Source organism: Tachypleus tridentatus, chromosome 7 (genome assembly GCF_004210375.1).
Source record: "Tachypleus tridentatus isolate NWPU-2018 chromosome 7, ASM421037v1, whole genome shotgun sequence".
Classification (NCBI taxonomy): domain Eukaryota; kingdom Metazoa; phylum Arthropoda; class Merostomata; order Xiphosura; family Limulidae; genus Tachypleus; species Tachypleus tridentatus.
Genome location: NC_134831.1, coordinates 1,066,759 through 1,092,512, shown reverse-complemented (window position 1 = coordinate 1,092,512; position 25,754 = coordinate 1,066,759). Strand labels below are relative to the sequence as shown.

General features: G+C 34.4%; 2 long non-coding RNA genes across 2 annotated transcripts; both read right to left on the bottom strand.

Annotated features, from left to right (window-relative positions):
* Positions 1–224: 224 nt before the first annotated feature.
* On the bottom strand, positions 225–24,902 carry LOC143254960 (uncharacterized). The gene is made up of 2 exons (XR_013030383.1): positions 24,680–24,902; positions 225–1,129 (listed from the first exon to the last, which is right to left on the bottom strand). It is a non-coding gene; the product is annotated as an uncharacterized LOC143254960 (long non-coding RNA).
* Positions 24,903–25,099: 197 nt separating this feature from the next.
* Positions 25,100–25,549, bottom strand: LOC143254961 (uncharacterized). Its single transcript, XR_013030384.1, has 2 exons — positions 25,384–25,549; positions 25,100–25,240 (listed from the first exon to the last, which is right to left on the bottom strand). It is a non-coding gene; the product is annotated as an uncharacterized LOC143254961 (long non-coding RNA).
* Positions 25,550–25,754: the final 205 nt, after the last annotated feature.

The following is a 25,754-nucleotide window of genomic DNA, read 5'->3' as shown; positions in this document are numbered from 1 at the left end:
ACCGTCTAGAGATATTTTCAGTAATGCCCCAACATGAACAATATTTTCCTCCAAGTTGTATTCATCCCTTCCCGTCAATACTTGGTACGTTTTATTGCAAAGTTTCCAACGCTAAAATTAGGGGTTCGATTCCCCTCAATGGACACAGCAGATAGCCCGTTGTGGCTTTGCTATAAGGAAAACACACATACATACCAAAGAAAAAAACATTATTGCAAAGCACCTTTCACTCTGGTTAAATTTCGGGACCTGATCCTTTTGTTCCTCAGATGACATTCCAAAACATTCCAAAGCAGATAAACTGAATTTTTGTCGGTTATGGATTGGCTAAGTATGATTCTAGTATTGTTTGTCTCATTCCAATGCCAGATGTGACGTGTGCTGAGAGGTGTGGCCCTTCCAAGAGAAATCTATAGATGCTCAGAATGTTACATAATACAACAGACGATCCATAGCGCTCGTTAACTTCCACTAGTGGACTGGATCCAAGCGCCCCAAAACAGGTTCAAATTAATTCCCGCCACTTTTAACGACTATGACAACACTGTTGCATCGCATACAGAGCTCTTCAATATCTATCAAACCCAAACCAAAAATCGAAGCGTAGAATAAGTTAGATGACTCATCGTTTCACACTATAGGTTTCTACAAGTCTTGTCTGATGTTCGACGTTCGGTGAAACAAGAAACAAATCCCTACACGACGGATGTCCAGCAATTCTGAACTCTCACAAGCAATGGATCTCGTGCAATCCTATTCCACAGTATATTTCTAAGTTTGAACGGATCAGTGTGTTATTAAATATGGACAACTACACTAGTTTTTCATAATACCTCAACTAATGATTCTTTCCTTTTTTAGGGATTACTCACAGCTAATTTGGGTATCAGTAACTGAAATGACCTGTCTTGGTCTCACAGACACCAATACAACATCTAGGTATCGCTCTTTTACTTTAGAGGTTCAAATAATTGTTTATTGCTGACTTTTTATACATTTTAAACCATGCTGTGCCATGGGATCTACATGCAACCTTTGTGGAGACAGGTCCACTACAAGCTGGAGTTGTGAAGTCCACATAATTTTGGCAATACAATGCACAGTACTGGAACTATGTATAGAAGTATACCTAGTGATAAACAAACAGAAGCCATAAGGAATGAATAATTGCAATTAAATGGCCAAATTTTCATTAGGCCAATACATCACTAGAAAAAACACAAAATAAATATGAATCAATTAAAAATACAGTATTAGTTTGTATTTTCTTAAAGCATAGCATTATACTTCGTTTGTATACTACCTTAGCTTTGTTAAAATACAAAAATATTGTTTAAATTGTCTTTTGGTCCCCTGGTGGGTCATTGGTAAAATTACAAACTTACAAAACTAAACTCCGAGGTTCAATTCGCTGCAGTGGACATAGTTCAGAAAACTCATTGGTAGCTTTGTGCTAAAGAAACCAAATATTCTATATTTACCTCCCAAGATTAATAAATTTGTTGGAGTGGCTTATTAATATTCACTTCAGCATATCTGTGAATGTTCTATCAGCTTCTTTCCAGGCATCGTATTAAAACATTTGTTACTTGCTTGAAATAACTGTTTTGCTGGAAGACGAATCCATGCGCAATAAATCTTCTTATTGAGAGAATGGTTTGGCTCGGAGGAAACCACTGCTTGCATTTGTTAGCAGATTTCCAACACCCATGACTGAGATTCACCCCACATTCGTAATGCCACCTTCACTACCACCACATGCATGTAAATATTGTATGTTGACTGTGACACAGTTTTCCTTTCACAATCGAACAAACTGCTATTCCTTATAAACATACATTTTTAATTTGGAGTTATCTGTAGAGAGGCGCCACCGTCATTCAGCATTGTTCAACATGTTTGAAATCTGATGCTCATTTCAACCTTTTAGTTTGTTCATCTCTCATAACCAGTGTTTTTGAGCAGCTACACGCCCATTAAAGTCACTTTGTTCGTGTTCTAAAGGTAAAATTCACAACTTTACTTACAACTAAGTCATTGGTAAAATCTCTACAGGATTTTCATACACAATATAAAAATCGTAACACGAGTTACTTGACAGAGTTATTTCAAGAGTTTAGGTTTTATATTTCGACTACTTATTTTATTAATAGTGCTAGTTTCACATGCTTGTTCAGAATTTTATGACAAAGCTACACAATAGATATCTACGTTAGTCCTTCCTAAGATTGAAATGAGTTAGTCAAAACCACACACCACCATCTACTGATGAACTGCTGTCTTAATTAAGAGTGGTATTTGATGATCGCTCTTATAACCTATAACATGCCCATAATCTAAAAGTATCGAGCATGTTTTACAGCAATGAAACACTAACCATGAACCTTTTATTCATATTCTGAGCACACTAACCCATAACCAGACCATGTTTTATGTGCCCTATTTAGGAGCTTTCACACAGCTCCTAATAAAAAATGAAAGTTCACCTCAATCTATCATATCGTGTAGCCTTCGCTAATCAAATCTTTAATTTCTACATTTGTTATGTGCATTTCTGTCCTGGGGTCCATAAGTGCATTGATCACACTACTTCTGGGACAACACGACTGATGTACTATAATATAAATTATGCTGATGTGGCGCTGTCGGATTAGTGAGATAACAACCAATTACTGTCCAAACTACTAACACGTAACTTTATTCTAGTGTAGTTATTCATACAACGGATGAAGAGCATTCTATAATACTTGCCCCATTTTATTCAGTTTTTTCATGATTATTTTCAATATATACCATTTATGCATGTGCAAGGAAACAACAACAAATGTACTATATTTTTATACACAACTTACGTCACAAAACGTCATAAACGCCAAAAAATGAACCGGTAACTTGATTCCCAGTAATTTCACTCCAGTGTCAAAAATTATGAACATTAAGAGTGACATCCATTTAAAAAAAACATTAAAAATGACGTTTATTAAACTTTATTAAAAATGATGCAAGTTATGAATCACTGCTCTTAAAAAGTCAATATCGTTATCTGGATTATCTAACAAGAACTAGCAGTTGTTTGTTCTTAGTAATAGTAATAAAATTTTAGTAAATTAAGATTTAAGTAGTTTAAAATTGAAAATTTAATTAAAATAGTTTTAAAATGTAATTTTTGAAAACATTTTAATGTAAAACTTTAAAACTTCCAAAAGATGGCACCATCAGCGACATGGAAGTTATAGATGAGGCTTAGCCCGTCCCCATCTGTGGAAATTAAATTTCAAGTGTAATGAAAGAAGAATGTTTGGCACAATTGAAGACAGTTCAGTTTGATCGGTGTGACATTTTTTAAATATATATTAATTTCAACATTTTTTTCTTTTCTTTTTAAAATAGGGAGTCAACTTACTGAGAGTAAAATTACCCAGAACAACGCCAGCAGTGCTCGCCTTAAGACAAGGTTGCAGCCGAGATTTGGTTAAGAGCAAAGACGCATAAAGGGTTATCTTTGTTGTGTCCATGACGAGTATCGCAACCAGGTTTCTTTCAGTGTAACAGCTGCCTAGGACTCCTTGTATGTGTGTGTGGGGGAATTGCACAAGTATTTTACGAGTGGCTTCTTTTTAAAGATAAAGCAGTAAAACCCAAAACAATATGGTTGACCTATTAGTGAACGTTCTACAATTTTCTCCACTAAAAGATATTCCACGCACCAGTAAGTTTGTTTTGAAAGGTAATATAGATATTTTGATTTTTAAAATAAGCGATATATGGTTGTAATCTATATAACATATAAATAAAATAATAAATTTATATGCATATTGTTATGTGATTTGTTTTCCTTAAAATTCACGAAAAAGAGATATGCGGGCATCTGGAATTCAACAACTAAATTTTTTTGTCTTTTTCACAGGAATATTTTTTTGCAGTCATTGTTAATATAGTTTTGTTGCCGAATATTATAAAGACCAGCATTGGCAACACAGACGGCTCTGAGAGTGAGACGTTTCATTATACAAAAAATTATGTATGTAAACACATCAAATTTGATATCATCACTATTGGGTCCAGCCTGGCCTTAGGGCGCATGACTTGCATTCTGGAGATCGCTGATTCGAACCCCCACACACACACACACACACTAAAAATGATATATTCGCTCTTTTAGCCGTGGGGACATATAATGTGCCAGTCAATCCCATTATTCGTTGGAAATTTGTGAAACAAATATACTTCCAGCATTACTTTATATAAACATACAAAAGAAAAAAACATGTAGTACTATTGTTAGTATTGACGTGACTCAAGAATATAAATATCCAAATGAAATATCGATTTTGCTTATCATTTCGTGTATATTTTTCGAGATATAATAAAGTTAGTTATAAGGTACATTTCACTGTTACAACAGTTTCAAAAACTGTATTTCAGGAAAACAAAATATGAAAATTTTTCTCCCATATTTTCTATCACGTGCTGTTAACAAGGAACGACTCCTGGCATTTAGGTTGTTATTGACACGATTTTCAAAGTTGCCCAAAAAAACGCAGTAAGTTGGTTTTCGATGTTTAGAACCAATACTGAATCCTAGCTTTCTTTATTGCTTGGTTACGATTATTTTAATGCGTCATCAATGACAAATTAGAACATGGCAGGAAATAATCAGCAAAACGTCTGTCTCCTTTAGTGCTACCTAAATCCTCACAGCCAACATGCATTGTTAAATATGTATGTGCTTATTTGTTTTCGTCCGTAAAGTTGTCTTTTCGAGAAAAGGAACAAAAATATCTTGTGCCCCCAATGGTACGGCGGTATGTCTGCAGACTCACACTGCTAGAAACCGGATTTCGATACCCGTGATGGGCAGAGCACAGGCAGCCCATTATGTAGCTTTGTGCTTAATAATAAACGAACAAACAAAACAATGGTCTCTTTCCTATCAGGCCACTGCGGAGAATCGTACCAAGATCTTAGTAATGTTGGTCCGTAAACTTGTCGCTGACCATTTGGGGATTTCTTACCAAATACATGACCCATAGTGTTTACTAGATGTATGCTTATTCATCACTTAGAAATTGGGAAATGAAAACAAAAACGCTAAAACATATAAAAGTGGTCCGGCATGACAAGGGCGCTCGACTAGCAATCTGAGGGTCGCGATTTCCTATCCCCGACACACCAAACACGCCTGCCCTTCAACCGTGGGGGAATTTAAAGTTACGATCAATCCCACTATTCGTTGGTAAAAAAAAGTAGCCCAAGAGTTGGCGGTGGGTGGCAATGACTAGCTGCCTTTCCTCTAGTCTTACAATACTAAATTAAGGACAGCTAGCGCTAATAGTCCTCGTGTAGTTATGCGCGAAATTCAGAAACAAACATATGAAAACCCTGTAATACAGAATTATTATAAATATAGTTTTCTGTTCATTGCACTTGGCTTGCCTAAGAAGTAAATACGGGTTCTTCAGAACGTAGCATTAGTTTGTGTGGTAGCATACTGTTTAACTCCAAAACTTGAAACCTTAGAAAACCCCTACGACAAACAAGTCTGTTTAATACATGTAAAACAAGTTTTTTCCAAAAAATTACAGCTGTTCCTTGGTGAAGTACAACTACTTGTTTGGAGTTAAGAACTAAGCGACACAACGGGTATCCACACCCGATTTCTAGTATTGAAAGTCCGTTGTGCCACTGAAGTTCGTGAAGTACGAAACGTAAATTACACTTATAAAATCTTTCTCGCTTCACTTTATAAAGAAGTAATGATTAATCTTATAACATTACAGCTTCCCTTATGTAGTATCCATTTTTAAAATACACTCTTCAAAGCTAAAAAAAACATTCACGGTTAAAAGTTCATAACCTTCTAGCCATGTTTGAAATAGAATGAGAAAACATGGCAAAAGAAACTGAAACGCATCGAATTCTCTGACATGACTTTGTAAAAAAATCCTTGAACCTGATCAGATACGGCCTTGCCAACCGACAGTGGACAGTCTGTGAACCAAGGACCTTCCTCTCCCACGTAATCACGACCATCAGATTGAACAACGTTCGTGAAGAAAGAAAGTAGTACAAGCTGTCTGTATCAATGGGCCCAGAGTTGACGAAAATAACTTATACCACTTTATTTTACTAACTTGTGTTCTTTACGATCAGGTTGGTTTATTGACAGAACTTTTAAAATTGTAAATCGAATGTTAGGTCTGATCTGATTTATGTTTTAGAGAAAAACAGCACAAAGGGTCATCCGTTCCCATCATGTATCAAACCCCGAATGTTAAACCTAGGATCTCTTGTCGTTAAGTCACCGGGAGGGATACTAATTTATCTATTGTTTATTTTGCCCCATAACTATATTGATCGATTTCATTACTGCTCCAACTATTCTTATTTTTATCAACAATGCAGCAAAAATAACACACGAACATTTCTATTTTACAGCAATTATGTAAGCCAGTGTTTGGGTAAAATCCTTTGTTTTTAGTTAGCTCTGTTAAAATTAATTACTTACATTATATGTGCTCTGCCCATCACAAGTATAAAAACCCAGATTATAAGATTGTACATCCGCAAACATACCGCTGTGCCCTTGGAAGCTACTTATACACAAGTTCTTAAACACTGGAATAAAATTATAAGTTTTTGAAGTTTTTGCCATTGAACTACTAATAACAATATCACATAATTAATAAATAAAAAATATGGTGAAGAACAAATGAACAAGTGAAAGAAAACAAAAATCGTTCTTTCTTAAGAATATTAAATATCTTTAAATGAAATTGTGATGCATTTTGTTAAATACCTTAAACGATTACTGATCCATTTGCTAGGTGGAACTAGTAGTGTGGTTCAGTCATCCGAACACAACCACATAGCCGCAAGGAAAAGCTTGCTTCAGTGCTGTGTGGCAAACCACGTTTCCGGAACAAACGTATTTTACCCACAGGTGTACAATACTGCTGTCCCCCAACCCCACCTTTGTTACTTAGGTATGTCAGTAAATGTTCAACGGCTTATTGTCATCACTAGACGAGAATTTTCATTTGATCAACCAGCATCGTATATGGCGCGTGAAATCCGCCAGGACAGTCGCAGGTGAAACCAACCTCGGTAAAACCGCTAACTGACGGCAAGTTCCTTCAGTGTAATAACTGGCTTGTTCGTTACCCGTGCTATATGGGGAGTGTCTAGCGCTAATTATTCACACCTGAAGATCTCAGAGGTATCACGTGCACTAGTATTAAGAAATAATCGTACTATTAAATAATGCTGTCGTTATCTCAGGTCTGTCAATAAAATTAATACTGACAACATGGAACTGACGTCGACAGATGTGTTGGTTCGCGAAAATTCTGAGGCAAACGTATCATTAGCCTCGACAACACTATCCCATTCCCTCAAACTTCTTCCCAGTGAGCCTTTTACTGCAAACAAGAATTACATTTTTACTTTATAATTTTCCCTTTTGGGCGAGTATAACTGCCAAGTAGCTGTAACAAATTAGAATTCACTAAATAATTAAAAGAGGCTTAATATAATAATCTCATACACGTGTACTATAGATATTCTCTTGTTTGGAAAAACTGAACACAAATAATGAAGTCATTAAACTAACAATCTCATTTTCGATCCAAAGATCCTCCATTGGTTCGGTGGATAGTCTGAAGGCTTATAACACTAAAAACCGGGTTTCGATACGTGTGGTGGGCACAACAAAGACAGCCCGTTGTGTAACTTTATGTTTAACAAGAAACAAGCTAAAGAAATGGTTAGTGGTTTATGAAAATACATGGCTAACCTTAATAAGAGATTCAGCTCCTTATTAAATGTGTCCAAATCGTTTTATATAATAAATTAGAATATTATTGGCTTTAACTGTTGATGTTGCCAGAATTTACTTGTCAAATGAAGTCGGTTTAGCTGGAATTTTACACAAAACCACGTGAGGGATTTCTGTTTTAGTCGTTCCTAAATTAGCAGTGATAAGACTAAAGGAAAGGTAGACAGTCATAAACATTCACCTCCAATTCTTGACTACTTTTTATCAACGAATATTGGATCTGACCGTTACATTATATCTCTCCCACGGCTTGACATCTTCAAACCCGCTACCCTCATATTGCAAGTCATGCGCCCTAAACCTGGCCACCTTATCGAAGGAGAGAAATAGTGTGTAAAAACAGTATTCCCAAAATAAGGAGTAAATCCAGTTTACCATGGGTAACAATCCAAATAATACAAAAAATGTTTCACTGCAAATACTAAGTGCACATATCAGTTTAAATATGATAATAGTTGTCTATGAAACAAGTCAAAACCGCCATATTGAAAACCCCCTATCCTTCAAATCTGCAACTAACGGTTCACTACAGTTGATATTAATTACTTAATTCGCTCAAACTGTTTAGCTACATCACAAAACATTCTGTTAATACCGTAGAATATAGAAAACAGCTATTGACAACTTAAATCCCTACCAACTTCCTCTTCAAAATCAGACATTATTCCCACAGACCTTTAAAACGTATGCTGGTTATATGTACTCAATACCTTATGGTTCACACAGAAATAATTTTCGTTCTGCTAGTAATTGAGGATATAAATAGTGTCTTGATCAGATTACGTCTGTAGTATTCCAGATGACTTTGGTCAATACTGGACGAAAGGCCTCACTGGCACTAGATGTAGCAAATATTATGTGGTTGATAATATACTTAGTTAACCTGTATCAAACATCTATCTTAATGCAATCAAATAAATTGTTTTTCTTACAGAATATTTTATTAGAAATATTAAAATAGTGTTCTTATTGTTATGTAACACTATAATAACAATCATGTTACTAATATTCAGTATTTAAAGGTGCAAGACAAATCACATTACGGCCATTGTTTAAACTGATATAACCCTAAGCCATATTCTGTGGGACAAACAACTATACCCATTTTATCTCCTCTCTTGGAAACAGGAAACGCATGCATCTTTGAACGTACAGAACAAGTAATCCTTTATATATATGATGTCACAGAAACATGAAAGTTCAAGCAGCCTTGATACAAAGTGCTAAAAACAAACCCTAAAACCCGAACTCTTCGAAAGGTGTGCTTTTGTTCTTCAGGAGCAAACTTCAGACGATAAATAAATATCAAAATGAATATTTCCTGCTGAGAAAAAGATTGCATAAAAACCATCGAATCCTTAATAATCCCCCCCCCCAAGATACTGGATATATAGTCTGAACCTTTTTAGTTTGCCCCTCAATAAGAAAGATCCACATTTCGAAGGCGCTCCCGTTACAAGGTTTTCATTATTATGAATAACATGACAGGAATTTTAATACATTTTTGTTGCCTTTTTGAAGGGGGAATATATATGCATACACATATATTAATATTTAAAAGTTTAATGACAGAATTTGTCAAACTTAACTGAAAAAATTACAATGATAATAAAAACATAATTCCGGTTATGCATAACCTAATGAAGATAATTTATTTTTCTAGGAAGTAAAGACGTGAAGCTAAAAAAAAATTAAATTTGTAAAGAAACTCTCAAAGCGACAAATTCGCCCACATTAACATATACGCAGTGCGGTCGTTCAAATTTTCTATAGAAAATATATTATGTCCCCATCAGCCATATAGCTTTCGTTTATCCGAGCTAAGAAATATTATATTTGGGAATTATTACTTATTATAAATTAAGTCTGTACCCGACTTTTTTCAGATTAGTAAAAGGAAAAAATATTCCTTTCATTTCTAAATTTAAACAGGTTATCAATTGCAACCATAGCTACCAGAAAACTAAACCCGCAGTAAAAACTAGCAGCGCCTTCGATGTTTGTTGTGAGGCGACTGCCATCGTCCTGAAGTTCTCGACAGCAGAAGCTCCTGATTTCCATTAATCCTCATTGGCAAAAGGTGGATCGATACGGAACGTTGCTGACGAAAGATGTTATATCGTCGATGTCCTTGACCCGCAAGGGGCCATTCCTTGAAGTATTTTGTCAATACCTTCTTGAGAGATTTCTGATTCATTCTTGGGTTTTACAGGAGAGATTACATTTAGTGCGAACGATTCGTGGTAAGCTTCTGTGATATACGCTAAGCCTTATTACATACGAGATCTTTGGTAGTTTGACAGCCGATATATACTTGTGTTAGTTTGCAGTATTTTTTATATGCGAATGTCTCTTAACAGTTAGGCTAACATGATGTAAGATATAACAGACACAAACTCAATTTAAGCTAATATTGTACGGAACAGTGCTGGTCTACCCATTTTATTTATATTTATATGTTTCTCAATGGCTGAAGATCCATCCTGTTACAAAACAAAATTTATTATAATTTGAATATCTGGACTAGAGTATAGTACGGTAAAAAATTATTTTTCACCTTTACAGATATAATAAAGTGGGAATACGTAACAGATACCTGGAATGGAACAACATTCGTATCTTTCAACTTTTACCGCTTTTTATTACTGACGTTTAATGCGATTAATTTTTTTTACTCGAAACCACTAAAATTACTTCAATTTCGTTAGTTATTAATGTTGTAAAATTAGTATATTAAATAATTTAACTGTCATCAGTCCTTTTACAAACTTCTTAAGTCTCGCAAAACTGTTGTCTTTTGTCAAGCATCTTTATATACTATACCGTTTTCTTCCTTCTCCCGAGAGGCTCATCGGTATGTTTCGATATTCATGGTGGGCACAGAACAGACAGCCCGTTGTGTAGATTAGTTCTTAACTACAAACAAGCAATAAATCGTTTTCTTCTTTCACACGTTTTACCACATTCGATCCTTTACAGTATACTATGTTACCAAATGTTTTGTCATTGCTGATAATTTTGATTTACGTCATATACTGTATCTTTCTTTTTATTTAATCAGACTGAAAATACGTCTTTTTTATAAGACCTCATTAACAGCTTACAATTGCAATTTTCAACGTAACTGCTGATCAGAATCAGAAATCAACTCTATTTTTGATACATCTAAATACGTACAAAGTTAAATTTCGAACACTGTTAACCCTGCTCGGTAACTAATTACTAGAACTATGAATCTCATCAGAAAATGGCACTTACAAACGGAAGACTACAGCTTACAGCTTCCTAATTTTAAAAGTACGACGTAATTTTTCAAACCTAAGAACCGTAAAGATCTATGTCATTAAATAATTTTATTACTGTTGAGACTAGCACAAAATTATATGATTATATAAAAAGGTATGAATAAAATCACTTTTTCGTTGTCACTGCACGAAATTTTGTATGCTAAATATAATAAATTTCAATAGCCTTGGTCAGACTAGTTTTTTGTAAGCTTGAGCTTTACTTACGACAAAACTGCAACGCCAAACACAAACCCCGTATCACAAAGGGCCAGCACCTCTGTTCACAATAGTTTTATGTAAATTTAACGTGGTATGTGCCCTCTAGCATTTATTACTTAGCTCAAAACCTAACCACACAACACTCCATCTTGGTAAAAGTTTGAGAATTCTGCACATTTCCATCCTAATAAAAGTTGCACTTATTACGTGTGTAGTTTAGTATTTGTCCCGTGAAACTGGGATAGAATTTAAAATTCCATTGTTTGTCAGCTTTTACTTCCTAAGAAGGTATACAAGCCCTAACTTCCATTAATTTTTTTTTGTATATATTACATATTCAATATATCCAATTCACCTAATTGTTACATTGTACATTTTTCTTTTTTCTTTCAAATTAGTAGTTACTTTTGTAAAATGTTGTCATAATGAAATATTTAGCTTCAACCGGTATTTAAAATGATTAATATATTAAAACGTATTTGTTCTAGAAAAATTAAATTTTACGAAGAACATGTTTTATATGGGAAAGTTTAAACATGGGTACCGGGTATTTATTTCTTCAACTATTACAAGTGTTCAATATGGTTTCCATTATACGCAATCACAAGTCTATTCGAATTTTTTCAAATCTTACCAATCTCGTACTGTTAAAAAAAGAAAGGAGGAGAGAAAGAAAGGAAAATAATATTTGGAGCCAAAAGCGATATAGGAATGCAGTATAATGTGCCTTCGAAACATTGTATCATGTTCCAACTTTTCTTGACTAAAAATTTTTTAAATATTTGGCGAATATTTTTTCCTCTATAATAATTTTAAACATAACTCTAAATTAAACCTCTATGTTCAAATATACTATAAATGGTGAGAAAACTATCTTGACATTTATAATATATAACAACATGATGTATGTCATTATAATAATAAAAGTAGAAAAGTTTATTCCGATAAAAAGTTATGGCTGTAATTATAACGTGAAGTTGTAAATTTCCCCCCCCCCGAGTGTCGAAAAACTTTAGTTTTATATAGTTTACTGTCGTGTTTAAATTTAAGTTCTTCGAAATAAATTAATTACAGTATACAAAACATAAATCTGTTTCTTTTATTGTTTTTAGTATTGTAAGTTTCTAATTATCTGTACAAGTGTGATTTTATAATGTTGTAAAGGGTCACAAGATAGCCTCACCCTTTTCCCAGTAGTGAGATCTCACCAACGGCTTAGGCTTTATTAGCTTTTGGATTACAGCGTCTAGAGTGTACGTTCGCTACACGAAAGAGTTCAATGAGAAATACCCCACTATTCAGTTAAATCAATAGATAATTCCAAAACAGGCCAACGTTCAGAAGATATTATACTTTCTAATAAGAAAATATTCGTAGCCAGCGGGCTGTATAAATAATGCCGGCTTGAATAATCACACTGTATTATATCAGTAGTGGGCACAGAGACAAGCTATGTGTGATCTTTTAATATATTTTCTAAGTGTAAATCTAGTATCGTGGTTTCGATTGTATGTGCATGTCCTAATCTATCGATTTTGGAAGATGGCTGTTCTCGAAAAGCTTTACTTGCAACCGTTTGCTAAGAAATATTGGATGTGAAAGTAGTGATGTGAAAAAAAAGGTCTTGAGGAATGCTAGGTATCAGCTTTCTAAAGATGGCGGAAGTGCAGACAATGTCTTCTAACTGTCGCTGTGCTTTTGCTAGCTTGTTTGGGTGTGGTCGTTATAGGAAGGTAGCCTAGCTTAAATTTTTATTTTTACGTTTTAGTCTTTGACTTTGCCGAAACGTATTTTCTAGTGGAATTAAAACGTGACAATAGTAAGTGAGACAACCTAAATCTGACAGTTAATACTATTGCTGTCTTGCAAGTAACAGTAACTAACTAGCACAGCGGTTATTGCGTTAAGCCTGTATCATTATTAATTAAAAGTTGTTGACACTAACTAAATTATGCCTAATTTTGAAGTATAATTAACTTTGAAGTATGAGCATTATCGTTTGTTGTTTTTATTTTTAAATTCAAAAATACAATCACTTTTACAGTAAACAAATTAATAATTACGTAATCTACCCACATTATTGGGTCGTCAGTTGCATTCAAACTAAAAAAAAAATTTTGAATGAAACTTTTACCTGACGACAACCCCATACTATAATTCAGAACGTTGAAATAATTAAATTAAGAACTTGTCTACTGTAAAATTACTATAACTGTATTTTTGAATTAATTAATCAGTTAGTAGGTTCCTCAGAATTGATTTCCACATTTTTAAGTTGTTAAATATTAACATGTCAATAATAAGTTTGAAATAAGGCTTAAAATTGAATTTTCACATAAATGAATTTTCTTTAAACAGATAACCACAACATTCTTTTGTTTTTTCTCAAGACTAGATCCACTAAAAGTATTTGTAGACAAATACTACAAAAACGTGTCACAAATATTATTTAACCTATGATGATTTTATTTTTAACGTCTCTTGTGACAGACTGCTTCTGTAATTTAGAAAGTTTCTTCATTGGTTTTTTTGGAGGTATCAATTTATTTGTTATATATCAAAAGTAGTTCCGCGGAAAACTATTATTAATTTTCCAGTGCCATATAAATATAATGGTAAATTTCGTTCATCAGATCTTTGATAGGCAGTTTGAAGGTAAATTTATTTAACATTTTATGTATTATATTTCTTAGTCACGTAAACAGCGTCACACTGGAATTTATAACCAGCTGTTACTCACGGGGAAAAAATCGCTTGTATCATTACATTAATAGCGATGATCAAAGAAAGAAAACTGTACTTCAATCATAGGTCCATCACAAACACCCTAACGAAATAAACAACAACCGATAGTAGTAGAATTTCATTTCTAAATCGTAACGTTTTTTTTCGTTTTACTTGTATCTAATCGGTTCGCTAACCGATCTGTTTTGAATTTCGCGCTCAAAAGGTTTGGAAACGTTAAATTACATTCAGATATTTTTTATAGACGCGTGCACGAGTTGGTTAGTTTGTTGATTTAGAAGAGAAAATAATGTTTCAATAAGTTTAAGCATAGGATAGATCTAATTCGATTGTATTGCAATCAAAGTGTTTTTCCTCAACATGACGTTTGATAGGTTTTCCTTAATAAATGTCTAAGACTAAAGCCACACTATTGAAAAGCTAAGTTTTCACTTATTTAATTGATAGAGAAATACCTAATACACCAAAACTTGGTTAAAGTAATGAACTCAGTACTACTTAAAAGCTTAACAATTTGATTATAATAAAACAAGATAAAAACTGGAAAATAAGATTAATAGCATGACAGAAAGAGATAATAATTTTAACAGATATCTGAGCAAACATTCTACCTAAATACCAGTTTATTCTATTTATGTTTATTAAATTGATAAACGTTTCTGAAGCTTTATCAAAGTTTGAAATCAGATTATTTTTTCAGCACCTCTTGTACTTTATTCTAGATAAACAAAGTAATGCAGTTCAAAATATTTTTAATCTCGTTTATTGGCACGATTTCCTTCCCGTAGACTTTCATACAAGTTAAAGATCTAAAAAGAAACTTGAGTCTTCACGTTTTTCTAAAATAATTTTAATCGTAATCCATTTAGCGTTAAAAAAAAACTTTGAAAAATACTTCACTTAATTTCAGGAAGGCTACATAAAATTAATTATCTACACCTGGTAGTTTAATTTAAAAGTAAGTTTAAGTTTTTAGGAAAGAATATTAAGACCATAATTCTGGGTTGTTAAAATGTATTCAGCGTAAGGTAAAGAACGAAAAAGATAGCTAAACTAAATGAGTCTATAATTTTCGTTGTTGTGTAATTCATTCATTTATTTCTTCTATGGAGATGTAATATTCTGATTCAGGACAATGTCTCAAATTCATGATTACTGACTCTCACTTTAAAACAAACTAACTTTCGACGTTTCATTACTATTCATAAATACAGTTTTGCAAATATTTAACGTTACTTTCTTAAAGCATAAGATGCATCCTTTGTGAACAAATTATAAAACTTGAATTCATTAATCAAATGGAGTCAACCACCAAAATTTCTCGTCATATTTTTTGTGTTTAGACAAAATTTTTTCGCATGTTTTTTGTATTTTTGAAATATTTTAGTCCCTTGTGTTCGACTGAAAAAATTGTTTGACAATTGTTTTATTTATTATAAAACAATTTCTTTCTAAAGAGACGCCAATTTTATGCAACAGTGCTGAATTTTTTACCAAAATGTATACTTTCTCATGTTGAAAAATACAAACTATAATAGTTACCAAATTATCTGTAAAATACTGAAAAGTCTCTATCACAGTCATAATAAACGTTTTAACTTTATTGAAGAAAACGACTATAAGGTTAAAACCTATTAGTGAGTAATTGTTTTTTGGTTTGAATTTCGCGCAAAGCTACTCAAGGGCTCAAGGGCAATCTTTAATTTAATAACTAATACATGAGCACTACAGATAGCTCTCTCTCTCTTGGTGTTTGGGTTTATATATTTGTATACCCAGGAGGGTCAGGTACACGAGATCTCTTCCTCCTTCCATAACTTAGTTGGAATGGACTGATTAATACATTTAGAGTAAATACAAAATGGCTGAAGTAATAGCATAACTTTAAATCTGGTCCATTTCAGGGGAATGTCCATTGATATTGTTCTATCATTTTTTATTTTTTAAATAGGTCTAGAGCATAGGTGGCCTGTTGTATTTTAGCACTATTTTATTATTATTTTAAATTTTATTTTTTCTTAAAGATCTGATGTACAAATTTAACGGGGACAGGTGTTTAAGTCTCTTCATCATATATGCAGTATCTGTCTATTTTGCATAACAACTCATTTTTTCGCCAATTTTTATCAAAATATTTTATTGTACTATGTAGAAGTCTATCTGGTATTGTTTATGTATTTGAGTATTTGTACAGAAAGCTCTAAAGATTGTTTGTTTTATGAATTTCGCGCAAAGCTACACAAGGGCTGTTGCGCTAGCCGTCCCTGATTTAGCAGTGTATGACCAGGAGGAAGGCAGTTAGTCACCGCCAACCGCAAACTTTAGCGGTACTCTTTAACGAACGAATAGTGGGATTGAGTGTAACATTATAACGCACCCATGGCTGAAACGGCAAGCATGTTTGGTGGGACGGGGATTCGAATCCGCGACTTTCAGATTACGAATCGACTAGTGCGTAATAGATTATAAATACATTTTGTGATAGAAATTTAATCCAACATAAACTTCAGGGTTCGACTATACGACTATGATTTTTAAAAACTACTTTTCACCTTGTTCAAGGATACGCACCAATATCTAGGGTATATTTTTGTAACATGTAAGAAATGCTTTATCACGTACTGTAGATTGAAAGAAATTGTGACCGTATGTTATTAACACTTATCTAAGATATGTTCTGCATAGAAATGTTGTCCAGATTAATTTGTATTAATAACCAAAATTGTACGTCTCTATAAACAACGAACGTGGTACATACGCTATGGTCACCGTACCGCCCCGCTGAAACTTGAACTCGTCAGACTAGCGGTCTGTTCTCAATAGTCCAGCGCGAGCTCTTCACGGGTTTAACCTGGTCATGGTACTACATAGTTTTATTCTTTGCATAGAAAAACTTAATCGTAAATGAACGTGGCCATATGAAACAAAGTACAGACGGCGGATATCACCACTGTTATATGACTCAAGTTTTTAAATTAAAATGATAGCATTAAAAAAACTTTCATTAAATATAAAAATTCATCTATACAAAAACCTTGGCTTGTGAGATGTTCGTATTTGTATTTTACGCATTTCTGCAAAGGTTTGATTTGTTTTAAACTTTGCGCAAAGGTACACGAAGGCTATCTGCGCTAGCCGTTCCTAATTTTACAGTGTAAGACTAGAGGGAAGGCAGATAGTCATCACCACCCACCACCAACTCTTAGGCTACTCTTTTACCAACAAATAGCGGGATTGATCGTAACATTATAAGGTTCCCACGGCTGAAAGGGTGATTATATTTAATAGAGGGGATTCGAACCCACAACCCTCAGATTACGAGACGAGTGCCTTAACCACCTGGCCACGCTGGGCCCTTTTGCAAAGTAATAACTTGTAAACCTACGTGTGTTTTTGTTTGTTTTTTCTCATTTACTTTATTAAAAACTTTACATAATGAAAGAAATGTATACGCAAGGCTTTATCCACAAGTTTCGATATATATTATCGATTTATTAAAATAGAGCCACAAAAGTATTTCACTTTCCTATAGTTTTCAAGATCATGCGTGTTCAACACAAGTTTTACGATTGGAAGTGGTATATTAACTTTTGTTATTTATTTACCAAGTATGGTCAGTATTTATTTGCAGAACTCAAACTAAGTGTTAGGTTACTGCACTCAGCCTTCATTTCACTAGCCAGACCCAAGATACCGTTTGAAGCTCATCGCTCCATATAAGGGTAATCTGAAAAACAGCAATTATCATTTGTAACCCAGCATAAAGAGTGAGAGAAAGAGAAAAAAGAAAAAGCACATGTTGAAACTACTCGGTCATCATTAAAATAAATTGAATAATTGTGTTATTGAGAAGTAATAATAAATAGGTGTTTTTTTTAACAGGTTAGGGTAAGAGAAGTAATAATAAATAGGTGTTTTTTTTTAACAGGTTAGGGTAAGATATATTTTTCTTATTACCTAAAAATAAACATTGCACCACATCAGCAATTACTGTTAAATTCGTTAAAATTACATAATATTTAACAGGTTTGAGTATTTTTATATTTACATTAAAACTCGACCCCAACAGACACAAGAATACGTGACTGATTGTTATTTAGTTATTTATAGCAAGTGTCATATCGCAATTTTATTTTAACAAGCCCTCCCGCTAGTACAGCAGTAAGTCTACGGGTTTACAATGTTAAAACGAGAGGTTCGAATCCTCTCGGTGGGCTCAGTCGATAGCCCGATGTGGCTTTGCTATCAAAAAACACATTTTAACAAGGGCAAGTTGTTGTCATCAAATGACATTGAATACTTTAAGACAACTAAGCTAATTTCTTTCACCCACTTTATGTCGCTTCCTTCCCCGTTTTTGAACAAATTTGCAAAATATAACACAAGTTTAACATCTTAGTTTAACATTTTATTTTTATTTGCGTAATATTACAATTCGACTTTAAAAACGACAACCAACGTCATCTGGTTTAGTAAGACATTTAAGCTTAAGATTTAGAAACATTATATTATACACACGTGTGATCGGTTTTACCTACGAGACACGTGGATACATATATTTCATATGAACTCAGTTCTTTCGATATTATGGAAGTTATTTTACAGTGTGTCTTCTCTCAAGGATAGATTTTTTTTTCTATTAACCTTGAGAATTAGTACAAACTCTATAGCTATTGAACAGGTTTGGAGTTTTGTAAAAACACTGCAATGCAACTTGTATTTTGTTTAAGATAGTTAACCTTAATTCAGGGCTTAACTTGTAAAATGAAATTATTTTAAAAACCACAGAAGAGCATTTTGTTAGGGTAAAAACAGAAAAAACTTTGTCTTCCTTTTTATTTTTGTAAAACATTATGCAGTATAATTACAGCGTATAAAAACATTTGTTTGCTTTATCTACACAGAGACAAAAAACACGTAGATTACCAATTTATTGGACCCAGTATTGCCAGGTGGTTGGGTCGCTCGACTCACAATCTGAGGGTCACGGGTTTGAATCCCTGCCATACCAAACGTGCTTGCCCTTTCAGCTGTGGAGGCGTTATAATTTTAAGGACACTCCCACAATTCGTTGGTAAAAGAGTAGCCCAAGAGATGGCAGTTGGTGGTGATGACTAGCTGCCTTCCCTCTAATCTTAGCACGGATAACCCTCGAGTAGCTTTGTGCGAAATTCAAAAGGAAAAAAACCCTTTAAATAACCCTGCATAAAGACGGCTGGCACAGACAGCCCTCGGTAGCTTTGCGCGAAATCAAAAACAAACAAAACCAATTTACTGAACGCTACAGAAGAATAGCCTTGTTCCCCAGTGAGTTAGCGGTAACCTTACAAGACTCACAACGCTAAAATCCGGTGTTCAATTCCTCGCGGGGGACAGAGCACAGACAGACATCCCCTTCTCTCGTTTTACACTGAACTCAACACGTTGAGTCTGAATGAACAAATATTCATAGTCGTAAGTGTTGTAACTATGACAACAGTATTAAGAAAACAAAACGTAAGTCTTCTAAGAACACTACAATTTTGCAGTCTGAACTTTCGGTAAAAAACAAGTGTGAATTTCATACAGTATAGTTTCAAGTAATTTTTTTTCAACACTAAGCTGTAAATAATTATAAAGCGGCGGCCGACAAAACGAAAAATGTTTACGTGTTATGAAGAGTTAATGAAATACCGTTTGAGATACTTAAAAATATTTTGTGGAGTATTAAACATAGCTAATTAAAAGAACCCGAGAATACGGACAAAGCAACGATTTGTTTATTATATACAATTATAAAAGTAAGTTATTAATAATACATCTACACATTATTCTCAGAGAAATAATCTTTACATGTAGGTTATAAATTTTTTGGGATTTATCTTTGAGTAACTTTCAAGTGTAACATTTAACTTTTCAACGCTTTAAATCGATTGCAATATTTTGTTTTGTTTCAGAATATAGTTCATTATTTAAGTCCTTCATTTAAGAGAAAAAACGCGTTAACATTGAAATATAAATAAATAATGTGAAAACATATTAGTGAACTAAACAAAATCCTTTAAAAGTGTGATACAAGTCGAACACAAATTTCCCGTACTTAAACGACGAAGCAACAATACGTTTGTGAACGTTGAAATAACACCTTTTAATTTTAACGCCACTAGGCTCAACAGGTTATTATGTACTCGTATATTCGATGTTTATTACAATATTGCATATGATACTGCTGTTCAGTGTGATTGTATTAACACGAAATATTTTTAATATATTTCGGTATTAATTTAACAAGTTAAATAGAAAAACTTTTTATTGCTTGCTCAACGTGTGTTTTGACAATAAGTTAACCATCCGGGTCTCGTCGACCAACACGCGGTTTGAAGCGCTCTTTTGAACGGTAACTACTCGTCTACAACGAAGTCACGCGCCGGAATGACGTTTGATCGTACATTCGTACGTATGGCATATTTAAAATAGAATAGGTATGAAACAAAACTTCAACTGAATGGGCCGTTTTTTTGTGTTGTATTTCGTGAGTTCGATTTAAATTTATCAAAATGAGTCTCCCTTAAGTAATTAGATAAGTACATTATAATAATGGTTGCTTGATCAAAAAACAAAATTAATTACTGTAACATTAAAGTATTAATTTGTGTACGAGATCAGTATGGAAGAACAAGGAAAGTTACGCTAAAAACAAGTCCTTAAAACAATTAACGGCAAAAACACTCATAATGTCTAATAGAATGAGGGCCGGTTTGGCCTAGTGGTTAGGGTGCACAAACTAGAAATCCGTTACCGCAAAAACGCACACCGCATTTTCCGTTGCAAGAGTAGTGGTCAAGACCTATTATTCGGTCAAGCAGAAACTGGAAGAGAATGCTTTTGATTAGCTACTTTACCGCTAGTCTGTAAAACGTTTCAACGGGTGTACGAATATTGACCATCAGAAACAAAATGTGGTTCAGCGACTTTACAACGAACTTTCGCTGGGGGCGAGACTAGGCTGGTGGTTCATTCCGTAACGAAAACGTTGCTATTTTATAAATTCCGGGAAACACGTTAAATTTTAAGTTTCGTGAGATGATGATATAACATCACCCTTGTATACCAGACATACAACTTCTGTAATTTCACGTATACTGCGTTTTTGTTATTTTTAAAATTAGTTTTGTAAAATAGATAGCATTTAAGGATAAAGTATATTACTTTCACTATTTATTAGTATAAGTTCTGCTGAGATCAGTATAAGAAATAGCCAGTTGTAGTGACATAAAATGAGTGGTCAAAGTTTATGTCCAACAAAGTGTGTACATATATATTCTTTATTCATGTTGTCATTGGTGTACTGATAACCTTGGCACGTAACAAGTAACACAAAGAGTAAAATTTGTTTCGAACCCGGACTAAATAATTTAAAAAAAAAACATACTTTAGCTGTGGTTAAGTAAAAACTTCTTGGGCCCGTAAGTAACTTAAAAGTACTGTTACAATAGAACAGCAGTACTTACAGAATAACATAAGTTATTTAAAATTAACGTTGCAGCTTTGAGGCTATAAAATTGTACTTAAAGCGCAACTAATTTGGAAGTATTGTAACCACGAAACTAAAATGTTCTTGACTCTGTAAAGTAACTGATTTGGAAGTATTTGTTGTAACAATGAAATACTAAAAGAACATTTAATGTATAATGTAACTAATTCTCAAATATAGTTTCAACTTTGAAATTTCAAAATTGTGCTTGAAGCTGGTTTGGAGATATTGTAGTAAGTTTGAAACTCTAACACATGGAGTATGTTGTTTTGAACACAATCAGCAATCTTCACTAAACTGACTCTTGAGGTTTACGTAACAATCATGTCAACAAAGTGCAAAGTTTGAAAATAATATAAAAATAATGACTTGTGGGTATTTTTTAAAACATTTACCCGTCAATATGATATACAAGATAACAAGTTATATGTGCTATTAGTTATAAGAAAAAATAAGGACGATGAAACCGTGTTTTGGAATTCACGTATGGTTTGTTTTTTTCACCACGGTACTTGGGGCCGACAACTAGCTGACATTCAGTCATATTTACTTCACCTGTAGACGTTCAAAGTCTGCCTATGTAAGTACAACAGTATTAAATGTTGCTTACTTCTCTTGATAAAACAACAACAATGGAGGTGTTTGACTGTGTTATCACAGACAAGATGAAATGAACTACCCCATTCAAATAGATATTTATTTGTGTATTCAAGTTAGTCGTAATGTTTATGATAAACGTAATACTAATATTCATTAAGGTAAAGCACTAAGTCTTTTAACATTGGACGAACATTGTGGGGTATTATTGGGATTACGGCCGAAAATATTGGTATCCAACTGATGAAACAATGCGTTATAATTGTATAAACAGAGATGTAAGTAAATTATATTCAATTAGCCATACTCACTTGATTTTTAGTTTAATTCTATAAAAACAGTTTCCTCTGGTTTATTATTATTTGTAAGTAAATAATAACATGTCTTTTGTGTGGAAATTAATCAACTCGTGGTTGAAGCACAAGTTATTGGGGTTGGAATCAAAACAGGTACGTATTTTTTACACAGAATAATGTAATGGGAACGGAACCTTTGTGAAGTTCACGTTTAATCCTCATTGGTTGGGTCAAACATTTCGACAGCAGTGGGAACAAGCCAATAAGGATTCGTAAGCTTGAAACAAACGAGATAAACCAACCAGCTGCGCGTGCACTTCGGGAACGTTGCAATCAATTAAAAGAACAAACTAAAAACATTTCTTGCCGTTCTTAGTTTTTACATGCAAATTTTCTGATACGGACAAACTTTACCTTATCTTGCTTTCCACCTCCACGTGAAGCAGAAATATTGAAGATTGAGCAATAAACTGTTTTTAATCGTAAAAGAAAACAAAAAAGAAACGGTGCTTTCTTTGTCGTGACACCATTTACATCAGGCGGGGCCCGTGGGGTTTAGGAAAGGTTTCTTTTTGTGAGTTGTTTACTGTCCCACATCAGGGTTGCAGCAGTTTACCCTGGATATTTCAGAAATATAATTACTTTCACTGTACACAATTGTGTTAGAAAAGGCACCTGTTCAAGGTTGGTAATGTGTAACCTGTATACAGTTCAGTTCGTTTAGTGCAATGTGTAGCCTGTATACAGTTTGTTTACAAGAGAATTTCCCAGATTGGTCGATATCAAACTGCTGAGGCTAATAAAAGTGTAGAGGAGTGAATGAAGACCTTGTTAAAACCCATCCATGTCAGATAAAATAAAACCTGGTTCTCTGCCGTAATTATAAATAAAAGATGATTATATATGAAAGTTTCTTAATTTTTTGATGTTCCATTTGGAATTTATACTTAAAAATTTGTGAGTCGATGACAACTTTTACAAGTTCGTCAAGGGTCAACAACTCAAGAATGTTTAAGAAATCCTGATTTACACTACAACCTATAGGAAAAACACGAATACGTGATGCACGCATCTCAGCTTTTCTATATTCATGTTTAAATAATAAACACAGGCACAGAATATTGTACGTTTGGCTATTCTTGAGACACATTAGCTGCACACAGAATCTTGTAAGTTTAGCTATTCTTGAGTTACGTTACACACTGGCTACATGCAGGATCTTGTACGTTTAGCTATTCTTTAGACCCATTACACATTGGCTACACGCAGGATCTTGTACGTTTAGCTATTCTTGAGACACATTATATACTGGTACACACAGAATTCTGCGAGTCCCCCTATATTTGAGCGTCGTTATACAGTTAAATATAGGAAAAAAAAAATGCTCCCCTCAGAATGTTTTAAGGTTTAATCTAGTGACTATTGAAATGCTACACCGGAAATGATATACGCACACGTGTATAAAAAGTGTGCTATTTTTAAGGCCTTATTGTTGTTTGTACTTTAAATAACTGGTACATTTTCAAACTTTTTGATGATAATGAAATATATGTTTGTGTCTCTATGTGTTAACACGTGTAATTGTTAAGGCATATTTTAAAGTTTTCCTTAAATGTACGTGTGTATATCGTGATGATTAACTTAATGACGTAATCATTCGTCATTCACTTTCAAGTGACATCACACCTATATTTGTGTGTTTGAGTAACTGACACACGAGCGAGCTAAAACTAGATGCCGTAGCCTACGTTAAAGCTTGGCGCAGTCCGTTCTTTTTGGAGTGTGGTTTTTTCTCTTATTTCTACCACGCAAAACGAGTTCTGTTTTCTGTTCGATTTAAATGTTGGTGAAATTCTATTCAAACTGTTCTCAATAATATCACGTTACATTGTAGGTCTTTAATTCTTATTACGTGATAATAACTAAAACTAGCAAGCACGGGTGAGCTTACACTAGAAACTACAAAAATATAAACAAATAAATAAAAACCAAGCGAACAGAAACTACTTTGGTTAGACGTGTTTCTGTTAGTTTTCTTAATGTTCTTTTTTGACTTTTGCATTGTGATTGTAGGCCTAAGTGTTAGAAATATAATAGGCTAATGTCACTGTTTCACTTTCTCATTAGAACAGTCTTACAAGACTGAAACTATATTGTAATGCAACCACCAACTTGAGTCACTTACCATTGTTGCCTAATGGCAAAGTGGCCTGGAGAAATCGACTATGGTACGCCGAGAGAGACGCTGGGTCAGTAGCCGCCCCCGTTCGATTCATATCGGGAAACGTCGCTCGTAGAGGAGTCGGGTGCGGCGATGGAGCATCTACGTGAAAGCCATGAGCTGCGTGAAGTCCCGCGCCGCCCAACAGTCGTGATCGTTCGAGCGAGAAGTCGGCCCGACTTTCCATCCTCTTGCAACACCGTAGCGTTACCCCACCGAGTCGGCCAGCGGAGAAGCACAAGTTTTGGAAAGTTGTGAAGCGTCTCCGGACATTTTAATTTTGTATAACTTGCTGTTTTCCTGTCGTATCAGTTCGCATCGGGTGAAGGGAAAAAGAACTAAAGTTAACAGTAGATTCGATGTCTATAAAATGGAATTACTGAAAACCAATAGAAGATTCAAAAGCGAAAAACCAGCTAGCAACTTCCACGTTAAAACACAACACACACAATGACGACTACAGCTTGTTGCCACTCCTATCGTGCAGTTAGTGTCCTGCTGTCTGACCGTCCACCAATAACGGGTCTGGAAAAGAAAAGGGCTTCAATTAAGAACTTGTTGATATTCCGTCTAGTTTTATCTTTTTATATCGGAAGTGGACCATGCAATTTATCGCTAACTATATCTATCGGTACTGGCTGGGAAGTAGCAGTATTGAAAGAACTTACTCCGCACGCTATCTCGTATCCGGTGCGCGACACGGACGACTACTGCCTGTCCTCCGATTGTGGGAGGTACAGTTTTAGGAAGAAGGAACCGGTTCGCTCTTGGTTGTTGTTTTTTTCGTCTCGTTCTCCACAGTACACCCCTTTTGCTATTAGTCGACTTGCCCATTGAAGCTTCAGTATTGACTGAAATCTTCGGCGTGCCGGCAGAGTGGCGCTCGTGCTCTGGCGGCAAATATCGTGTTGTTCGAGCGTTCTCAGCGGGGATTGGCTAGGAACGTTTTCGGGCTACATTGGGCGTGCGCCAGCCGAAAAGGTGATGTCACGCACGCATGATGAACTAATTCCCTCGGTAAATGCTTCCAAGAACGACC